The sequence below is a fragment of the Rhagoletis zephyria genome, unplaced genomic scaffold (assembly GCF_001687245.7).
Source record: "Rhagoletis zephyria isolate East Lansing unplaced genomic scaffold, Rhagoletis_zephyria_1.1 Rzeph_scaffold_00752, whole genome shotgun sequence".
Lineage (NCBI taxonomy): Eukaryota > Metazoa > Arthropoda > Insecta > Diptera > Tephritidae > Rhagoletis > Rhagoletis zephyria.
Window position 1 is genome coordinate 64,419 of NW_016157836.1, and position 23,955 is coordinate 88,373.

Sequence of the window (23,955 nt, forward strand, 5' to 3'; positions counted from 1 at the left end):
TACCTTGTAACCAACACTAGTAACCAAAATGGTCCAAATATATGGAGAAAATATGGTTACATTAACATTGCGATGTCATTGGACCTGACCACCTCTGGTCCAACGCTGCATAACATGGGACCACTTTTGGATCCACCACTGCATAACATGGGACTACCTAGACAACTACTCCTTTTGGATCATGGCACATTCGGCAACCGAATCATATTGCCGATCGGCCACGAAGAGGTGGTGTTCAACACATATATCAGTTTTCTACGTTTGAAGTGGTCCAGGTCAGCATAACAAGTTACTAGTATGCAGCCTGGTCCTTTTGCTCATACTTTAAAACTACGACCCAGTGGACCACCTGGTCCTCAAATTTTTGCAGGGTACTTACTCACAAACAAATCTACCAATAATTACTGGCAGTAGATAACCACTGACTTACTGGCTGACGGTAGTTTCGTCTAAGCATGCAAACACTTACCCATGATCATTACAAAGTTATTTGTTTGTATGTATGCATAGTAATGTTATCATGTAATGCGCCTCATTGTTTTGTCTCTCAACGTAATGTTTATCATTTCTCTGTTTGATATGTAAAGTAGTAGTTTGCTTGTCGCAAACAACTTGAAATTTTCTTAAGACTGTTAATGTTGCAAACAACCGCACACAAACACACTTACATGCATGCATACATACGAGTACTTCAAGCATAGTTTAAGTAGACATTTTCTAAAATCTTGAGAAATTATGTTATTTATGTTCGCTAGAGGATAGAAAAGTTGTTGTATGTTAGTTGATTTTCAACGCAAATCCTGCCACAATTAGTACGGAAGTTAGTTAAGCTGTGGTTGTTAGGTAAATTTCCGGTTGAGTTGCCTCTCGGCTGGCATGTCAAATACATACATACATAAGTCTTAGATAAAGAAGTGATAAGAGTCCAGGTGAATGTTGATACTTCTCATACACACATATAACTATCATATTTACATCTGTATGTGGTACAACAAGTATGTGGTATACTACGTACATACATCCATACATATGTATATACTTAGAATAATAGTCTGGGAACCCTGCCTGGGCTGAGTTTTTATGCATACCCTTATGGTGCAGCAAACTCAGATAACAAGAGGACATAAGCAAACAACAAAATTTTAATGAAAATCTTATTTTCATTTCTAGGGAGTACTTAGATTAGATTAAAGAGCACATACTTGGGTATACTTGAAGTCGAATTTTTAAGTAAAGAGAGCATGGTTATAACTGTTAAAAAACCCCAATTAATCAGATTTTGTAGGATATTGCATAAAAATAAGTGAAGTTTTGATTTTAAGATTCAACGAATGCTTTTCGTGCACAAACTTAATGCAAGCGAAAATTATGTAGCCGTCGAAACATTACTCAGCTAAAGAAGTACATCAAACACCGCCTCGATATCGGCACATTAGTTTGGAGCTTCCAAATTTGAATTAAATTTGAACGGAAATTGCCATCGAAATTTATATAATAAATAAGTATGTATATTATAGGGTGTTTGTTTGATTTTTTCCTTTCGGGCAAGGGCACTCCAAAAAAGTAAGAAAAAATGCAATAAAGTATTAAAAAGGAGTTAAAATAATACCAAACGTGAATTTATCACTGATTTTTATTTGTTTTACTTTTGATCTAATAAAATATTTGAACTTAATTTGCTTTACTCTCTTCGAAATAAAAGCTATTTTTTCTATTAATAGTTTTATTATAATTTTTGGTTATGACTTCATACCAACGTAAACATTTTCACTGTATGAAAACTATGTAAAATAAAACCGGTTCATACATTTTTTTTCTCAATTTCAAAATCGGGAACCGGTGTTTTGGAATTGAAATTTTTCGAATAACATGAAAAACGGTTTTGGAAAAGGCGAATAATTGTACACTCCAGCATATATATACCCTTAATGCTTCTCATTCGCAACGTTGCAGGTACTTGATACTCAGTTTCGTAAAAAATTAAATTATAAATATATCTTTCTAGAAAGTCTGCATTTTTTTCTTCAACTCGTTACGTAAATTCAGCGAATACTTTTGGTGCTGCATATTTCACAGCCCATAGCAATGCTCTTTGATTGCAATTCGGTGGACAAACCCCGACTGTGCGGCCGAGCTCCTCCACGTAGTTGGAGCTTTTCTATCTAACCAGGAGATTATAACAGTTACTGTCGCAGTCAGTACTTTGGGCCACAGTACTCCGCCGCTTGTCAACCTCTTGCTTCGGTTGACAAAGGACAGCTAAGTGCTTCGGAAAATGCACTACCAACGGTCTCTATCTATTTCCGACAGCATAGAGGGGTGAGAAACCATTACGTCCATGTACCCGAAGGATGCCTAAGACAAAATTCACTTTCATGCGATGGATTAAGGCTACCGAGCGTACCAGGCTATTAAAAATAAATATGCGAGTAAGCGAAATAGGTTGTAGAAAGAGAGCGAAAGAGGTTTCAAAAAGGGAAAGGTTTTTGCCAACCATACGCCGAGTGTGGCTATTGCATCATCACACGGCACGGCTATTGCGAGGTGGCCAACGGTAAGCTGCGGGTGGCACTTGCCATTTCCAACAAGGGCAAGTCAATTATGGAGAAGTGGGGTAGCACTGAAACATGAATGTCCGAACTGGTTGGGTAAATTCAGCTCCACGAAGGTAGTGCGCGAATGCAGAGTGGTCAAGTGTGAGAACCAAATATCTAAGGTCTCCTTGGAGGAGAGCTTTGCAAGTATTAGCGATATTTAGAAGGGCTCGAGGCCCGAGCTGATCACTGCCGGTAGATCACCTGGAGGCTTATCAGCGAGCCGCTGCTGAAGTAAATTTTCTGCAAAAAACCGCAACATTTCATTGAACCTTCCTACTGCATATTGGTGTGGAGAGCATTGAGGCTTTGAATAGGACTGATTTTCTCTTTGCTTTGGCATATGGTGAAAATTTTCCGAGCGAAGACTGTGGCTNCCTGCCGGTAGATCACCTAAAGGCTTATCAGCGAGCCGCTGCTGAAGTAAATTTTCTGCAAAAAACCGCAACATTTCATTGGACCTTCCTACTGCATATTGGTGTGGAGAGCATTGAGGCTTTGAATAGGACTGATTGTCTCTTTGCTTTGGCATATGGTGAAAATTTTCCGAGCGAAGACTGTGGCTGAAAACTAAACTGAACATTTTCCAAATAAACCTCTGGCCTACGAAACTGGCCAAGAACAACTTTTCCTTTTTCTTGGTGGGCGTATTACACTTATTCATAAGCGTTGTATCTGTAATCATCAAATGCCTTATTCCTCTATCGTGTTCAAAAAATCATGTAAGATTAGTTTGTGGCCAAATGGAACGAATCTAATGTCTTTAGTTTAGCTGATACAGGTGAAATACTAGATATACCTTTTTTTAACATGAAAATCACTGTTTGAAGAAATGTATGTATTTATTTACGTCCAAGCATAGCAAAAATTGACTTTGGAATGGATTTTCTGCAAATCGAAACATATCTATGTGGGGACATGTTACTTAGGTTTACGAAATTTTTCGCTGACCCCGCCAAGAGAAGGAACTGAGTTTAAGAGGGTTAAGGGGTTTCACCTGCATAATTTTGACGTTTTCTATAATAAATCCGAAGCTAAGCCTAAATATTGAACATCGTGCATAAAAAGTGCTTAAACTCACTCCGGCTCAATTCTCAGTAAAAATCTTTGAGTTTGACATCACCCCATCAGTGAAAAAACTGAGTTGAGCTTAACCTCACGTTTTGTGCTTGCGACCCATTGTATTGAAAATTAATTCTCACAACACTTCGAAATTTTCTTAGGACTTTTCGAATTTTCCGGGCGTTTCGAGATATATTTACGAATTTCCAAGATTTAATTATATGCTAATTTTTACAGAACTCAAATGTTTGCGAACCTGGTTTCCTTTTCGCTTCTTTCCCTAGTTTGTAATAAAATGTTGGTATTAATTATAAGAATTAATTTTCTTTTTATCTGGAAGCTCAATTACAGCTGTTCTAAAATTTCTGAACCGCTATATAGCAGCGTTCAAAAGCGCGAAAGACAAGCACCCCAGCCCACTTAGAGTTGCTCAGTCTGAAAATTACCATTTCTACCTTCAATCCGCTCCACTTCTTGATCTCTTGCTTTATCACTGATCGCTAATCGCCTGCCCTACGATCACTACACGCAGATACACAGACAAATTCAGAATAAAAGAGAAGAATGCAAAAAAAAGCTCCAATCGAAATAAAGACATCATTGTTCGATTTCACTATCAAAACACTAAAAACCACTTTAATCGGCTGGAAATCAGAGTTTACTTCAAAATCAACTCGACAAATCTATAAATTATGTATTCATTGCACAAGTGGATGCACTTCAGTGAGGCTATACACATAGCGAGTCTTGTGTAGGTATACCAAGAGGCTGCAGCATTCCTGTGCCACTGACTCGACAACATATCCACACAAGCCATTACAAGTGCTTTTGCACATCGTTATTATAACAATAAGCAACACGCTCATAAGATTAATTTTCAAGTTTAAGCATATAATACATATGTATGCACATAAGTGGAAGTGGATATGGAAATGGGTATGGAAGTGGAAATGGTAATGGTAATGATAGCGAAGCACGGATTGTAAGCTTTAGTTGAGAATTTTTATTTTTATTTGTTTTTTTTTTTTTAATTCATTTGTAGGTACTTTGGTGGGGAAGTTGAAATCCTAAGTATCGCACGCATTTGCATACGAGCATGAAGCTACACAAACATACGTACATATAAGAAAACAGCGGCATTTGCATTGCATTGCAGCTGTAGCTTTGGCAGCTGAGTGCCGTCTTGCAGGCAATTGCTCTTTCCTGCGTGCTGCCTTTCTGGCATACAATCGAACATGTAAATACCCACCTATGTATGTACATAAGGATGGTCCCTCAAATCAAATGAAATGAATGAAACCTTTTTCAGATTCAATGAAATTTTATTCAAATTAAATGAAACTTTCGTTTAATAATATGTATTTGTTTTAATCTGAAAACGGTTTCGCTTAACCTGAAAAAGGTTTCATTTATATTTGAAAAAGATTTCACTTAATTGAAAATGGTTTCGTTTAGACTGAAAATGCTATATATGTATAAATTTTGGTCCCGATTGGAGTCGCTTAAGGCGCAAGGGGGTAAAAAATTAAAACGATTTTTTTTGTCATTTAATACCCAAAATTGATACTACTTATTTCGAATATACCACGTNAATGCATTAATCAATTTCATGTTCTTTTCCACTGATGCTTTTACGATTTTACGATGAGTCTGCTGCGCGCGTTCAAGTGCTTATGTGTGGCTGCAACAACAACATATGTACATATTTACAAATGCAAGTGCATCAATGCTGCAAGTAGCGCGCAAGTGTGTGGACATACATATGCACATATGGGGCAACAATTGAGCCCCAATGTGATTGGGTATGGCGAATGTGGCAGCAATGTGGCGAAATAATCAATTTCGAGCATCATAAACAACTTTTAATGAAGTTATAAAAAGCGAGCGGGTGTTTGTGTGAGTGTGGATTTATTTTTTTTTAGTGTTGCAAGCAACCGTTCAGCAATAAAAACTATAAACTATATAATCTGCCACTTGAGCACATCACATTTTACACTTTTCGCAGCGGTTCTTATATTTATGGATTTTTGAGAGATTTTTCTTTTTGACGTCTTTTTGTTTCTTTTTTAATTTATTGCTGAAATTTGAGTGAATTATTATTAAGTGTACTCGTATTAACAAAACTATTTCGGATCTATTTGCTTTCTACGCATATTACATTATTTGATTATTCAACAAAGACGCACGCACAGACACAATTTAAAATGTATGCGCGCATTCATACATTTACTGCATACTTTTTTCTTGGCGCTTTTCTTGAGCAATCGGAATTCCGCTTACGCTGCGTAAACACTATAAAAATTTGCATAATAGCAAATTCAACAACATTTTCAAAGCAGGCAGCCTTTTGTTTAATCTCACTGAAAATTAATTTCATTTCACACTGATTCTTTTTTCGTACGCGCTGCCCACCTCTTGGTGCTGCTTCTATACTATCGGCGGCCACTATTTTCCACCTTCTTGACTGCGTTACTTTTCGCTTAATGCGATTAATCAAATCAAACTTCCGGTTTACACTCGAAATGTTTTAGAGTCCAATGCATATTTTAGTGGAACAATAAATACGTTTTTTTTTTAATTTTTTCGTTTATTATTTGTTGGTATAATTAAGCAGTCTATGCTCTTTGCCAGCCAAAAAAATATTTTTACCCACTATATGTTTAAGACTTTTTTACGAGTACATGTATTAAACTTAAGAAGCACCCACGTTGACCCAAACAGATTGCTGGCCAACTCAGGTGCATGAAAAGAGTTGAAGATAAGCTGAAATATTTATTAACCACACATTAAATATTATGGTTATATTAGGGTGGGTAACTTTTTTTGTCTAAGCGCGTATAGCACAGTAGGATTCTATGTGTAATTTTAAGTAAATTTGCCGAAGAAGCCATGTGGCTAAAATCAATTTGGAGCTTGTAAATTGTTAAAATAGGTTTCGATGGAAAATTGAACATTTTCACTGTTGCGCCCTTTGGTGGAAGTTTTAAGTAGACGGCAAGTGCAGAAATGGATTCCTCATACCAAAAAACTCCTCATAGCATGTTTGTGTACAAAATTTAAGCACTTATTTACGACATTACAGTGCAAGCAAAGTTATTTTATTTTCACAAGAATATAATAAATTTGTAATGACAAAAAGCAAAGTAAATTAGAGCACGGTTCGGTCTGCTTCTTTTGTATGTTTTCAGAAACAGGCCCAATTGCAGTAGAACTAAAGTACAGAGTTTGATCAACCACTCACTTACAACTAATGGCTGGTATTTATGAGGCCTTAAATTTTTGGAAACCTTCGTTTTATTATGCAAGAGAGGGAAACTTTGATCCCTTCCCTAAAATAAAACTCAGACGTAAACTTTAAAAATGCCAATACATGTACATATGTACATGGTTTTTTGGTCCCCTCCAGTAGAAACCGTTTGCAAGGCCCACCTATTGAGGATTTAGAGGGTTGGAATATTCTTCGTTTTATTTGACATACAACTGACATACATAAAATGTAGGGACCACAAAGCTTTCCCAACCTCTAAAATAAAAATCAAACTTAAACTTAAAAATCGCCAATACAAGTCTGTGGTATTTTGTTTCTTGTAGCAAAATCAGCTGCGAGAAACTTGATTTCAGGCTGCTGCTTGTTGTTCAAACCACTTTACATATTCAAGTAATTAAAAAAAATAGTCGGACAAACTAATTTTATTCAAAGCCCATTTAAAGAATTGATCAGAGACTGTTGCATAAAAAAAAATTATCTAGTATTATTAATTACGGAGACCATTCGTCCTGTATTATACGGGACAGTCCTCTTTTTTGACCGATTGTCCTGGTAACTTATTTATTTTAAACGGGACGCCAAATGTTCTTTATTTCTTCTAATGTTCTGTATTTGTCTCGTATTCGCTGTTTCGACGCCTTAACAGCTCATTAAAATGGAATGCCTATGAACGAGTTTTAGGTGATGTTGGTATATGATCGTAATTTTCTCAATAAACAGTTATTATTTTATCATCTGAATGCCTGCGACTCGAATCGAGGAATATATACAGTGACCTAAATAGAAACTAGGACTCGACATTTTAGTAAATTCATAATATCATATAATTACAAATTTCCAACTTTATGCAAAAAACTATTAAAATTAATTCTACAATATTTCACCAAAATTTCAAACTTTTTAATCAGAATCTTTAGAAAAAAATTGTGTTTGCTGTTTTGTAACTCTTTAAAATGAGTATAAAAAAGTGCGAGTGCAAAGTTCTGCTCATTTTCTTCTCTTTCAAAAAAATGGTCGAACATACTTACTTTGTATGAAAAAAAAGCGTAGCACCGCCAACAAAATAAAAATTAATAGTAAGCCTTAGCAACTTAAAATTGCACTTTATTATACTAAAATTTAACGAATATTTTTAACAAATTTTACGGGGTAAAAGGATACTGTTGCAGGGCTTATATATCTAGGATCATTAAAGACGGCTTTAAGATCTGAAAGCTGTTGTGGAAAAAATTGGCAAAATTATTTTTTGTCCCGTATTCAGATCTCATAAATATGGTCACCGTAAGTATTATGTACATATTCCAGTGAATCGGGGTGGCTTTAACTCTCGATGGAAAAGTATAACCTTCTGTCCTTAAGATGTCATATTCCTTTGGCCTTTAATTCCATATGAGAAAAGTGAGCCTAGGTGTACAAATCAGTGCTGGAGCTCAAAAAATGTTCCCCAAATAAATTTTCTTACTAAAAGAACCTCAAAAGAAAATGCTATTGGTTGACGGATTATCTGCAAAATCTAAATTACATTATTTCAAAAATTAGCTATCTGTTCCCTGTAGGGAAAACACGAACTAGTGAACCAAACTTCAAGTTCAGTACTAGTTCCCTTTCGCCAAAAACGAACCAGTCCCATAGTAACTAGTTCCGCACCAGTCCAAAAGCAGCGAAGTGTGATACTTTTACAGAACTATTTTATTTTAAAATTTAAAAGCAGGGACGAAAATCATTATGAGTAAACTAATTTAAATTAGCATTTAATCATTATTTTATAATTTTTATTTTTTTCGCTAAAAATAATAATTATTAGGTATTGAGTTTTATTTTTTCGCTCAACGAAAATAATTTTTATTTGCTTTTTATTTTTTTAAATTACAAATAATAATTATTTTATGATTTTTATTTTTTCGCTCAGAGGTGTTCATCGTTTTTGAGTTTTATTTTTCCACTTAAAAATTATGATAATTTATAAAATTGAAAATGCCATACAGACGTAACCTACTGAAATTTCGACCTGAAAGTGATGCGTTGGAAATCACGCTGATATAGTTTTTGAGTTTTTGAAAGATCATTATTCTGTGTATAGTGGTAAAATACAACTCAATAATCATTATTCTCTTTGAGCGAACAAATAAAAATCTAAAAATAATCATTATTTTTTATCGAAAAAATTAAAATTAAATAATTATTATTTTCGTTAAGCGAAAAAGTAAAACTCAAATATTAATTATTCTTTTTAATCTCTATTGGGTTAACTCGTAAAATAAAAACCATTGTAAATTAAAGCAAGACGTACGACGATTACAACTTGTAAATTTTTTTAGTTACAATTAAAAAACATGATTATTTTCCGCCCTTATTTGAAAGTACCAGCGATGCTAGGTTAGTGTTGCCAAGTCCACTTTTCTAAAATTATATATTTTGAACCTTATTACTTTTATTTCGAACCCTCTTACGTCTTAATTTTGTGGGCAAATTCGAAATTTGTGTGTGAAATTGCAAAAAAAAAATAAAGCAAACTTGTACCAATTAAAACCAGGTTTTTTGTGAAGGTTTAACAATAAGATTATCCCATAAGATTTGCAGAATTCACAAAAAAATAATAAGCAAAAAAATCTACAAAAAATTAATGGAAATAAAATACATAAGTATGTATGATCTTATAAATGGACGTGTAAGCAAAAATATTGGTTTTCACGAAATAAATAAAACTAAATGATAACAAGGAAATACTAAGCTCAGCAGAATTGACAAAGAAAGCAAAAAGGAAGAGGGATTCAGCGGCATAATGGTAAAGTTAGAGGAGCGGGAGTACGAGCTGAGAAAACGAAACGTGTATTTAAGTAAATGGAATATAACACACTCTAGCAAATACGTTCATCTGTAGTTATACGCAAGTAAGTATAGTACATGTGAGAGTTTGTTGTCACACAGCACATGTGAACTACAGGAGTGGACGCACAACTATTTCATACAAATGTATATTATGTATATGAATCTGCAGCAGTGCTTGTGGCCACCATTGGCTGCTTGAAAGATTTGCTACTTACCACGCTTACATAAATGGCACATACTCCTCCATATGTAGAGGTAGTAGCGAGCGAAAATGTTGGAAAATCACAAAATTTACTGCAAATTGGAATTCTGCGCAATTGTAGAATGCCAACAATAGCAAAAAAAAAATCACAAAAAATAGAATAAAAAAGCTATAAAGAAGTGTAGCTAAAACTCCTGCAAAAAAAAAAATAAATAACTCTAAAAACATGAACAGGGGACATAAGAAAGTTCAGCGTTAGATGCCTTGCCACACACGCACATCAAAATGTTGCAAGAGCAGTATCTACTACGAATAGATATGTATGTATATATGTACGTACAAAGTAGTTGTAACTAAAGCCAATAATAAATTAAATGCCAGGAAACGCAAATAAATGAATTCAGCAGAAGAAAAATGGAGCACGAAAGAAGAAATTGTATGGTGAAATCGCAAGATAATATAATTAAAAACATAAAATGAAATAAAATAAAAATGAAGAAATAAATTAAATAATAAGAATGCGACCAAGGCAGTTATAGCATAAAATAGTCAAGTAAACCACCGAAGGGAAATACTCGTATCATATGACCTTATCAGCTGTTTAAACGGAATAAAAAGAAAGTAAATAATAATATGGTATCGAACTATGCTGCTGGCATACATAGGCCATGGCGAGATAAGAATTCCAAGAAAAACAAAAGTCTTAAAAAATCAAGAGAAATTTCCAATAGATTACGCATTTTGCCATTATAAATAAACGGATTAAAAAAAAAATCTGCTTACATTATATCCAGAACCCGTGTCAAAATTATAAACGCACTACATATTGACAAATTTTAACAATAAATTTGTCTTATTAGGCCTCAAATTTAAATTATTTTTTATAACAATAAGAGACCCTAATGGGTAGGATCTATATAATAAAAAAACATAATTTAACCGTTAAAATTGGATTTCTATTCTTCCGATCAAATTTAGCCGGTATTTTAGGATTTTTGTATTTTCTTCAGGAACCTCTTGAGGAGGTTAGCAATTCGTCGGAATATTTTATTTTTTATTTTTTATTTTATTTTTTGTATATATATTACCGCATTACATTGTGCCACGTGAACCGATTTCCATAATTCTTGTTATTGGAGAGGTGGTGGTTCCTCAGGAGTAGTCGCGTACTAATTTGGTTTAAATACGATTGTTGGATCTTAAAGAAAATAACGAAACTCCTAAATTTTTATGTGAGAATTGAAGGCAGTTGTTTTTTTTTTTGGTTAAAAATTACATGTTTTTCTATCAAGAATAATCGTTATTTTTGATAAAAATTTTTTCGATCTTTTATAACCGTTATTTTTACATTTTATTTTTTGGATCTTAAACGATTTAAACCGATCATAAAAACGCGGACTCCATCATAACGGCTAAAAATTATCGAAAAAATTTCAGTCTAAAATAAAGATTATTTTTTGTAAAAAAATTAAAAATCAAAAAAAAAATATTTCATTATTTTCGGTTCCTGATACAAATATACCATGCCATATATATCCAAGCTTCAAAAAATGGTTAAAATTTGTTAATATGTGGTCTGTTTATAATTTTGACACCGGATGTACATATTAAGGGTTTGTTGCTTTTTATAGTAGATGAAAAACGTATGCAGTTCTAAATACTTATGTATTGCGCATATGACTTTTTCTACAAGTAAGTTTGAGGGGAAATGCAAAAACGTACAAAACTATTTTTTTTCAATGCGGTACAAAAAGCTCCGGCAATGAACTGAGAAAAAAAAATTTTTTGTTTTCACACATGAAAATTTAATAGAAAAGCATATACACTGTTGATAAAAACCGAATGCATGTACGGCAGTTTATTACTAATATGCAGAACATAATCTTTTTTATAATAAGCGGATTGCCTAAAGCCTAAAAAACTAAACTAATGATTCACAGCAAAAATGTAAGGCAACGCTATCCCTCAGTTTTGAATTTTTCTGTTTTGAGATTTTAGAAGGCTGATATCAACAGGATTTTTGAGACTCCCTTGTTTTTAATAGCGATGATACTTTTTAACATAGAACGATAACTAATGTATAAAATTGCTTAAAAAAAAATAACAAACGATTTCTTAGTTTTACGCAACTATCATTTGAACAAATGTGACTGGTGAGACATTGAAAAGAACTCTCTTTTACCTTTGTGCACTCAAAGATGAATTTTAGCCAAAACGCATAATTTTTACGAAAGATGTTGTTGGAAAGTATGAATTATACGCTTTTCTTTTCAGTAAAAATGAGGTTTATATAATCTTCATAGATATATTAAAAAATATATAAAGTTGTGACTGGGACTGGAGATGTCCCCCTTGTGACTAATGTAAAGTAATTATGCATGAAATAAAAGTTTCTATAGACAAAAATTACAACTTATTTTGATTTTTTTAATATTTTCCAACAGATTAATAAATTGTGGTCATTAAAAAAGAGGTTTCTACTGAAATAGAAATAATTTAGGCATATTTGAATTTATGTGGTTTTCCTCTTGTCAATGGAATGACCCTTTATCACAAATAATTTCAGCGTAACCAACAACTACAATTGGCTTAATGTTTGAGAAATAGCGCAAAATAATTGATTCAAGACATTCATAAATTTATTTTGCATTCATGCAATCACTGGCTGGCCAACTCGTTTCAACAGCTGCTACATGGTGTTAAGAAATGCATGGCAGATAATGCAGGTAGTTGTGTGTGAAAAAGAACATATGGGTGTTTCCATGCAGCCGTACGCGACATGCGTACGCTTATGGAGTAACATAAATCTCTCATCTAGAAGTTACTGAAAACAGGATTACGGTTATGTTGCAACTCTTGGGTTGAGAAATATATAAGTAGCCTCGAAACTTTGGTGTGGAAAATATCCGTTCAAAACAAGGTCATAACGTACGCGACAAGAAAAGAAGTGGTTTTAAGTCTGCGAATCCTGAGAGTTTTTCTTTTCTTTAAAAATTCCTAAACTAAGCTAAATAATATACTTTTACAATTTTTCCATTTTTTAATAGAAATTATCTCTGATTAGTTCTTATTAAAAAACAAAGGTAATAACGTACGGGACATAACGTACGCGATAGATTTTTCCCCCATGCAATATTTTTACTAGTAACACATACTAAATTAAATTTTTAATTTAATTTTTTTCAGCTCTTCTCTCCACCCTTTTGCGTTTTCAAATCCATTTTCCGCCATTTGAATACAAAATTTAATGTTATAAAGTCGTTTGGATTCATTTACTTGCATTTTCCGTTTACATATTCATGGAAAGACCCATATGCATACTAAAAGCTACATACATATATGCATACATACATATATGCATACATACATATTTAGTCCCGTTCGCACTAGATAAAATGTACACGCAATGTGGCACTGAACACCAATCACTTATGTATACATATGTTTATGCATATGTATGTGCATAAATAATTATACTCTCACACATTTGGAGGCACAAATTTATGCGTATAATTGTACAAATGCATATTTATTTATTTTACAATAAATTTTCCTTGTTTTGCGCCATTCAATTGCTTCGCTTTCTTGTTTTTATACATTTTTTTTAATGCTTTTCTTCATTTTGTTGTTAGTAAGCAGTGAAAATGATTGACAAGCGATTGGCATGCATTTATATAAACAAAACAAAATGCAGTGTAGTGCCATTAGCGCATTGAAGCACATAGCCAGAGCATGAGTATATCTGAATTAGGTATGTTGCGAATATTTGCATTTGCAGTCGCGAATCGTATTTCAGTTTAGTTTTCCACCAATCACCAAGATAGGCCTTCAATTGAGCTTCAATTTCACATTTCTTAATGTCTTCAGATTCTACATTCTACAGCCTTCGCTTTCGCTGGAGGAATCTAAAATTATTTCTAGGCTGCTTATAAGACTTTCAGCTGTACTTGTTGAAGGCCCATCAATGCTGCTTCATATACTAAATACTTAACCGTTTAGCGCCTGAAGCTAAAAGCCGGTTATTGCCCGCACCCTGGTCTATTTCCACCAGAGGCTTAACTGCAGTTAAGATCTCAGATAAGTTCCAAGAATTTCAGCATGGAGCGAGCGGCAAGGTTTATTTTTTAGTGTTTGCTTTTCTCCTTTCATTTGCTTATACTTAGTAGGAGGAATTACCCCCATTCGAGTTGTAATCTCCTTGTTCCAAGAGGCATAAACTGCAGTTAAGACTTGGTGAAAATGAACTATTAGAGCCATTTCAACAATATTAGAGTGGACTCTCTGCCCATATACACATTCGCATTCGCAAAACAGTCGTATAATTTCATGCGAATGCGAATGTCCTATGCGAATGTGTAAAATGATGCGAATCATTAGCATAACGAATGCGAATGCAAATATTCGCAACATCCCTGATATGTATACACTGAGAGTATGTAATAATGAGTGAGCAAAAGCAACCCACCGCAGTGTAAAATAGTGCTAACTAAATTTAAAAACAACTTGTCTATGCTAATATGCATGTACACCCCGTGACAAAATTATAAACGCACCGCATATTGACAAGGTGACTATTTATTTTTTTGGTTATTCGATTTATTTTTTTATGAAAAAGAATAAGTTGTTTATTATGTACCAGAAACCGCATATATACAAATATTTAAAACAATTCAACAAACTATGATAAAAACTGCAAGTTTTTTTAATTAGACTAGGAGTGCCAGTTACTGCCGAATTTCGACCATTTTTCTGGTTTTTTAAGAGCCTTGGAGAGGTTTTCTTATTTAGCACGTCGTTTAACTAACAAGGCACACAATTAGAAGGACTTTGGCAGGACTTTTAATTGACCCGATACATCTAATTTTGTCGATAAATTTCGACGATATGATACATATCGATAATTCGATGAATTTAAAAACACTTAATTACGTTAACTGAAAAAAAATCGATAACTCTACTAATTTCGATAATTTTCGAAAACTGTGCATTTCGAGGGTTCGATAAATTTCGATAACTCAATTATATATCTCGATATAAATCCATAACTCGGTAAACTTTGGATATCTATATAAGTATCGAAACTCGGTTAATTTTGATAGCCCCATATTTTGGTAGGCTATCGACCAATTACGATAACTCGTTACACACGACAAAATTCGATAAGCACTCAATGAATTTGTATAACTATGAAATTTCGATAACTTGATATATTTTGAAAATTACAAAAAGTTCAATTCAAGAAATTGATAAATTTAATTAACTTGATAAATTTCTATAATACCATAAAATTGTACGTAATTTTCGACAACTAATTTTCTGTTCTATAAATTTCGACAACTCAATAAACATTGATCACTTTGAATAGATAATTCGATATGTTGCGATAACTCAATAAAAATAGATAACTCGATAAACTTCGATGCGTATAAACTTCTATGATTCGATAAATTTTGGTAATTAATTTCGACGCCTATCGAAAAATGTCAATACATTTTTCTTACCCTTTCAGTTTGTCTTAAATTTTGCCTTTACTTCTTTGTCTTAATCGTTTTTATTATTTCTCTCTTCATCAACACATTTGTTTTTACTACAAAGTTTAATTTTAAATAAGATGTGACAAACAAAATGCGAAAATAACTCAAATTGAACAGGTTGCAACAATAACCGTTGGCCGTAATTTTCTCCTCATCTACCTCAATACCTTTCCGACGGTGTTCTTGGTTTGGAAATCGGTTCAGTAGAATCGCCAAACGAACGGAGACAAAATTTATGTTAGCGTATTCATATATACATAGCTTTCTTAGAAAGGTTCTGATTGCAAGTTTGAAGTAACTAGGACTTTTGGCAAATTTTTTCTCTGACGTTGTTGCGCTTTTTCTTCCACACAAAGTAAGCATATTTGACGATTTTTTATAATAAAATGATTGAAACCTGGTGCGTTTATGATTTTGACATGGCGTGTTTTTAACTGTTTTATAAATAAACAGCTAAATGCATACATTTTAAGAATATAAATAAATATCAACGCGTACACCGCACAACCAGTAAGCAAATAATTTTTACAAATAAAAATTAAAAAAAAAAATTGCTAAAAATAATTTCATTCCATTTGCGCTTGATGAACCCCTTTTCAGTGTTTTAGCGCAACGCTTCAGTTTGCTTAATGAATTTTCTGCTTGTGGGTAGTAAAATTCTCCTATACAATTCGGAATTTCCCCTACTTTAGGCATACACATACATATATACCGTTATTCTTACTTAAATAGCTAAAATTGTTTTCACTTAATTTTTGCTGCGCCATACAAGTGACTTGTCTGCTTAAGTAGTATGCGCGTGTGCTTATTATAACAGCATTTGACTCGTCATATAGTTATTTGTAATTCTTTCCAGTTTTCTAAAATTTTCTTTGTGATTAGCAAATGCATTTTTAATTTGTTTGCCGTTCAAGTGGTGGCAAGCGCGTCTATGCTTAGCATGGCTGCCACTTTGGCATGAAAATTACGTGAGTTCACATATGTATGTGTTCATGTTTGAGTGAGCATGCCTTGAGAATGTCAAATCCCGCTACTGCAACTTGAGTGATTTGTAGCAATCTACTAATTGCGCAGAATTGATTGATGCCTTCAAGTAGCTTCATACATACATATATACTAAGTACTTACATGCATCCTGAAGTACTGAACAATAAATAGCAAATAATAGAAATGGTTCTAGGCCCGGCGCTTCCAACAAATATTGTAGCTAGGCTACAAAAAAAACACGGAAAATTAACCCAACTGGATAATTGAGTCTCAAAAGCGCGTTTTTATGTGACATACATATTTGGCAAAAACTGGAGGAAGAACCATCTGCGTTTAATTAAGTCTAGCAATATATTGCTACTAAATGAGGAAGCATAAAGTAAATTGAACTTGAATTAGAAAACTTTTATTGACCAACTTTAGGAAAATACAAGCGATTTGGAACTCACTTTGTAAGAAAAAAAGTTCTTTCGATGACAAATTGTGATAAAAAAAACTCCATTTGACCAATGCGGAAGAATGCAATTCTGTATCTGCGAACCTGAAAAGCTGTGCATGAAATTTTGTTCTGGTAGATTGTGTAGAATTACAAAATAAAAACTATTTTTGGATTTGATAAATCTAAACGCACTTTGCTTGAGCAAATCAACTTTCCGATATATTCTATCTATGTACATTGAAAGGTATAAAAACAGTTTTGTTTCCCTAAAATATTTCTTAATTTTCTTGGCAAAGAGTTCGTAATGGTTTCTGTAAGTGCTGAAAATATTGTATTTGATGAATGCATATTATGAAATTAAAAAAAAAAAACTTCTTCCTAAGTTCCTAAGGGTTTTACTCTCAACGACAGCAAAAGCTCTGGTTTCTCCTTTAACCTGTGGACTTATGTCTCGTCGGTGATACGGCAAAACGGTCTATGTATAATAGTATTACTGGCATTTAGATGACCTGTTACTTGCACCGGAAGGCATCTGAAGGGTCGTTACGCTCTCCTAAAATAACGACAAAACTTCCTCCCTTTGGCTAATGAATATGGATGATTAAGAAAAGCGATCAGAAACAGGCGAAATATCATTTAAGCACCAGCGGTAATAATTGGCATAGAACGTTTCCCTCTACCACTGGCGATATATGTAAATCTACAGACAAGTTGTAATGCGGTGAGATCAACGAGATGGCCAAGTGTAGGAAAGAGGTTTCAAGCCATCCAGAATTATTTAAGGTTTACCAGCTTTAGCTTCAGGTGGCCAGGCTATACAGGCTCTGATTAATTAAAATCGCACAATGATTCCCTTTCAGATCAATTGTAAAGAGAAGTCTAAATGCTGATTCTGCGCCCAAATTTGGTGGGGCATGCGGTATAGACACGCATGTCACTCAGCCTCAGTTTTCTGTTGCCGGATTTGTGCAGCATTTTTCATCTGAACGTGAAAGTGGCTTATTTATTTTTCTTTTGCGTGCAGAAGCAATCATCTTTATTATTCAGGCAGCTTCAGGAAGCGTAGACTTATTCTAAATCTAAAGAGATACCTAGTGTGGATGCCAGAGCAAAAATATATGGATATCAAATAGATGAACTGGCGGAGAAGGTTACTACTACCATCTTAGAAACTCAGTGTTGAATAGCCTAAACTGGATGGGGGAAATCTAACCCACTTTTCTGACTGGTTCGACCACTGTTTTAACATATAATTCTAGTTTAGACAGACCACATCTTGATGGGAAGGTACGCTTACAGAATAGGTCTACATTCGAAAGACTTCTGTCGTACGGGAAATCGAGACTGTAGAATATTGTGTTGTAAGTCATTGTCGTGTATTGACGAGAACCCGCCGATATTACTACTTTCTTAGGCAGGGGTCACATGATTTGTACATTTGCACATTTGGCAGCCATAGAGTTGTGTTGTCTAGAAATTTTTGTCGAGAATGAGATCAGCTCAATAACAACTTTCCAAACAACAACTCTCTGTTAATTTGAAAATGTACAAATCTGTACAAATGTACAAATCGTGTGATCCCTGCTTAAGTTGTAAGACTGTACTCAGTGTACAATTTAGTATCTATTGCGAATTAGTTTCTCGTTCCAGCGAAAGAAAGGGGTTTAAAAATCGAATTCTGGTGTGCCTTTGTTGAAGTAAAATATTTTTTCAGAAAACTCCTTAGCGCCTCTCCATTGAGACCATTTTAAGAAAAATATACTAAATATATATTTATTGCTTTTGTTTTAAAAAACAATTGTCAGTCGCTTTTACACGCTTTCGAATACAATTAGGTAGACCTTCTTCCTGGGTGGTTTTCGAGAGCCAGTCAACTAAAACATCCGACAAATTTATTTTCAAAAAATAAGCAGACAAAGCACGAAATAAGCCACAGAGCACTTCATAATCAAGCGTTTTCTCCAGCTTACATGTCTTATTCTTACCCAAGTATATATGTCTATGCTTCGCACCTTTTACTCTCCACCTAGGCAGCACTCACTTCGTTGCGTAAATACATGAGCAAATACTTGAAACGGTGTTGAATGGAAGCTGAGCTTGAGTGACATAAAAACAAAGCAGTGCAGCATGGAATATGAAATAGAAGAAACAAGCAAGCAACAACCAAGTAGTAAATACATACATACATACAATAACAAAAGTCTCCCTTGGTGGTACTTTAAATCGGTGGAAAAAAACGGCTTCTCTGTGTTTATGCTGCTGGTAAATGTGATCACAACACTCGAGCAAATCCACTACACATGTGTTTCAAGTATCACAAAAACACCTAGCATAGCTTACAAATAAAGGTATATTTGCTTATAAGCTTGCTTGAATGTTTAGCCTTTGCAAGCTTTCTTTAGAAGTGTTGCATACTTTTCTGCTTGGCTGCAAATGTTTTGAAAACAAAGTCAAACAACAATAATATGCGCATACTAATTAACATGATGTGTGTTAACAAAATGGAAGAGCAGAAGCGGCTAGTGCTGCGAAGAGACTTTCGAAACTACAGGCTGCTGAAAATGTGGGTGGTCCCAAAATTGCTTCGATGGCAACTGCACTGGAGCTTTGTTGCTCTACTGTTGTGACACCTTTGTACGATTGTTGTGAGTGCGCGTGTGTGCTGCTCTTTGCTTAGTTTATTTGTACGACTGCGACTTAAAGTGCCGCCCGCGTGTAGTTAAGTGTGTTGAGTACTGCTATGCGTATACTTAATCTATTGTTAGCAATTTTATGGGCGTAATAAACAAGAGATTATTTTAAGCAAAATTTTTCTACATCAACCAATAGGTACTTTTTATAAAAATTATTTGCCATATTATTCTCAACAAAAGTTTTAAAATAATTAAGGAGATTTTTTTACATATATACACTGACTCAAATAGCCGTTCGCAAGGTAATTTTCTATTCGCGGTGTTTTTTTCAAGACAAAAATTGTGTTAATTTTGTTTAAAAGTACTGTTTATGCTTAAACCAAAACCATATAGATCAAAGTTTCAAACACAATGTAACGTTTAGAAAAATTCCAAAAAAAAAAATTATACAATTTTCCAATCTGTTATTATGATTTTGTGTAAAATTTTTGGTATGCAATTTTATAGCACGTAAAATTTGGCGCAATAAAATAAATTAATTAAGAGCCTAGAAATTCAAATTAATTTTAAAATTTGTTTTATTTTTTTTCTGATGGTCTTTTGTGCATAGTTTTGTATGTTTATTGACCGTTTTGTTAAAAACGCAAATTATTTTTATAACAAATTAGCTTCAATAACGCTAATGCAAGGCGGCAATGCCTCGTAGCTCATTTGTTGTTGTCAAAAAAGATTACTGAACAACAACAAACACGAACATTTATTTTTAAAACAGCTTGCGGCTTTGACAAATCAGCGCAGCTTCAATAAAAATAGTTTAAGTACATTTTATTTCATTCAATCTTTTTGTGTTTTTTTTTTTTATTTTAATTTTTCGCATTTACGCGTCCTCTAAACATGCAAATGACAAATGGTTTAAATATACTTTGAAAGCAATTGAATAAAAAATTAATTATTAAAATTTTTCATTTTGACACAGCCAAGTTTGGAAAGCGCTTCGCAAATAATATTGCACAGCGGCAGCAACAAAAATCACTACTCAATAAAAATCTATTAACAACAAACATAGCTAAACAAACAAAAAAAAACAATTTAGCCAGCCAACAGCAGCAAATGTTTTCGCGCAAACGACTGTGGCGGCGGCACAAGCTGAGTTGCAACATTTGCGCATTTGCCAAAAATGGCAACTGGAAAAGTGCATAAATCACGCAACTAACAGCGAACAGCAGCAATAAGGCAACGGCAACGGCAACGGTGATGTTAGCACACCAACAAAAACAAAAACGTAAAATATTTCGCAGATGAGTTGGTGCCGCTAAATCAAGCTGCGCAGCTGGAATACAGTCTAAATCAATTGCAGCAACGCGTTTCTTTGTTGCTGTTGTTGCATCTGGTTTTTGTTGTTAGTATCTAGATATTGTTAACAACCCGTTTGCCTTACAGCTAAATAGCGGCGATATTTTGGCATTTAGTAGGCGTTGCGCTGATAATATTAAGCGAGTAGCACATTAATCGTAAGCATTCAGTTAGTGTACTGAGATAAATAACAAACGCACAAGCACACACACACACTCATACATATGCATGCTAATTTGAAAATTTGAGTAAAAAAAGTATGTGTATTATTCACCATGTTAGCGATTGAGATTTTTATTTTTTTTACTTTTGTTGCGCGATTATTGATAGCCGCCATCGCAGTGGCATTTAGCTGTCCACCTTTAAAGCGCTGCTGGAATTGAAAGATCAAAATTTTGCCTGCCAGGTTGACTGCATTGCATGGATGGCTATTTAATTGCGTTGGCTGTTGCTGTTAGATTCCAAATAATTTTTTTTCCCGTCATTAATAATTTTTATAAATTGGTATAGCTATAATTTATTGAAAACAAACCTCTTATCAAGCCTTGCGATCTGCAAGAGCGCAGAGTTGTTAGTTTGGGTGCAGCGGGTTAATAATGTGAATTGCAATATTGAATTTTTTGTGGCGTAAAGCTCTTGAGTATGACTTTTCCCCGCGTGCTTATGTAGTATTGCAACAAATACATATATGATGTCGTAACAATTCTGTCTATATGCTGGGAATCGACTATTCGGAGCTTCAAAGCTATTCAAATTTCAAGACCTATTAGAATTTAGAACCTACAAAATCGTCAAAACGCTATTCACCATTATTGAAATGTATATGGCGTTTTTAAATGAATGTCGTTACGATTCTAATAGGTCTTAGTTTAACGTTTTGATTGCCAGATCGATCACTCACCATCATATGTGTATGTATGTAAATATACTAGTTAATACCGTATAGTAATTCGCAATATCGTCAACGAGGTATTTAACTAAATTATCTTGTTTCTTTCTTGCTGCAAATATTGTTTATAACTACAAGTATCAACATAATAAAACTTTTAATAGTGTTCGCAGAAAGTGTCTCTGTGCCGTAGAGGAGTTCCCGAAAAAATCACTGCTGTTATTAAATCTAAGTAAACACGACGGAGCTAAGTCCTTCTCCTCATTTGTGAAGGCGTTTAGCAAAACTCTTCGTACAAAATTCGAATTCATTGACCATAAATCGTTGATTGGGGATACGTTGGATGCTGTCCCGTTTGAAAACGGAAAATATACATGACTGGGAAGTTCAAATGCAGTATGGTGCAAAAAGACAAAAAGAAACTGTTCGGAAAGCTTTTCAAAAGTTCTAGATTCCCTGAAAAGGATAAAAATAAAATTCTGCAAAATTACGAAAATAAAATTTTTTTTCAAAAAAGTTACTTTTTTGAAACAAAAAATAAAATTAAAATAAAACCTATTCTGAGTAGCTCTTCAATAGCTCTAGAGTTCCTGAAAAGGAGAAAAAAAAGTTACGCCGCAAAACATATTTCATAATAAAGGTCGAAAAAGTAAAATTTTTGGAAAAAAAATTAATACTGCACTGAGTAGTTTTTCCATAGCTGAGGAGTTCCGGAAAAGGAAAATAAGTTCTGCATAATTACGCCGAAAAAAAAGAATTTTTCGAAAAAGGTGAAAAAAAATCTTTGAAAAAATAAAAATGAAAACTGTTCTGAGTAGCTTCTCAATATTTAGTTCTAGAGTTTGCGAAAAGGGAAAAGAAAGTTCTGTTATGCCGAAAAAACAATGTTTTCAAAAAAAATAAAATAATAAAAATTAAAACTGTTCTGAGTAGCTTTTTAATTGTTTTCAGGAACTCTAGCACCATTGAAAAGCTACTCAGAACAGCTTTTATTTGTCTTTTTGCGTCATACCCTATGTCCACTTAACATACATACATAAAATAAATGGTGGAGGCTCAATCGGTGGAAAAAATTCAAGTTTTGATAAGCATATAAAATTCACTTTTTAAACTTCCGTCGAAATTTGCAAGGTTGTCTGATTTCAGAACCTGCTAATTAAGCTAAATTACACAGATGAAGTTACTCGTTTTAAGTCGTACTGCTAGGTAACTCATCACTAAGCAAACTTACCGATTTGACTCAGAGCAGTGTTCTTCACGCTCAGACTCACTTCTATAAAATTGTGACTAAGGACCTCAGTGCTGACCCTTTGGTTCATTTATAAATATTCTTGGAACAGAAAATTGCGAAACAAGTCAACACAAATGCGACTTTGCCTATACACACTTTAGTAGCCAAATTTTGCAATTCGAACAATTTCTACCACTCACAATCCATACAACGCACATCAAATCTATGCCACAAACCAGGCATTCGGCACAAACCACCTATACGATACTAACCAACTCGGCAGCGCTATTTAGTTCTGTACCGCTCAACATCTCTGGAGCGCTTACCAACTTTACACAGTTGTTGTTGTGTATCGATAAACAGCGCTACACAGCTAACTGTTTAATGCAACGCACATCATCTCTATAGGTACGATAGCAGTAGCAGATTGGGCAACATACTCACTAAGCTGGCTCATTAAAATGAGCCTTAGACATTGGGGCTTATGCATAAAAAGTGAGCTTAAGCTCTAACTCGATTTTCGGTACAAATTCTTCAGTTTGAGATCACTCCATCAGTTCAAAAACTAAGTTATCTTTTTATACATGAGGGAGATTGAGGCAGCGAATTATTTTAATAAATTTAAATGGACAAATTCGAAAAATGTAGTTTTATTGATAATTTTTTTGTTTTGCACCCAATCAGCTGACATCGAGCGAGAGTTACAAACATGCTTGAATTTGTCGTCACTACCGGACGTCAACGGCCTGGCACTAACCAATTTAAATTTCTATTGAAATACTTTAATTCAACATAATTTTAAGGTAGTCCAAGCCGCGCCACCGATTACAGATTGTTTCCCTCCCCAAATATATGTATTTAATATACATATTTATATGCATGTTTTCCATCACCATTCACCCGCGCACGCGTATGATCGCACCGCAACAATCAA

At 34.0% G+C, this 23,955-nt stretch overlaps 1 protein-coding gene across 1 annotated transcript in view; it reads right to left on the reverse strand.

Annotated features, from left to right (window-relative positions):
• The window catches only part of LOC108361387 (homeobox protein homothorax), a 171,272-nt gene that overhangs the window by 43,688 nt on the left and 103,629 nt on the right, over nt 1-23,955 (reverse strand). The window lies entirely within an intron of this gene.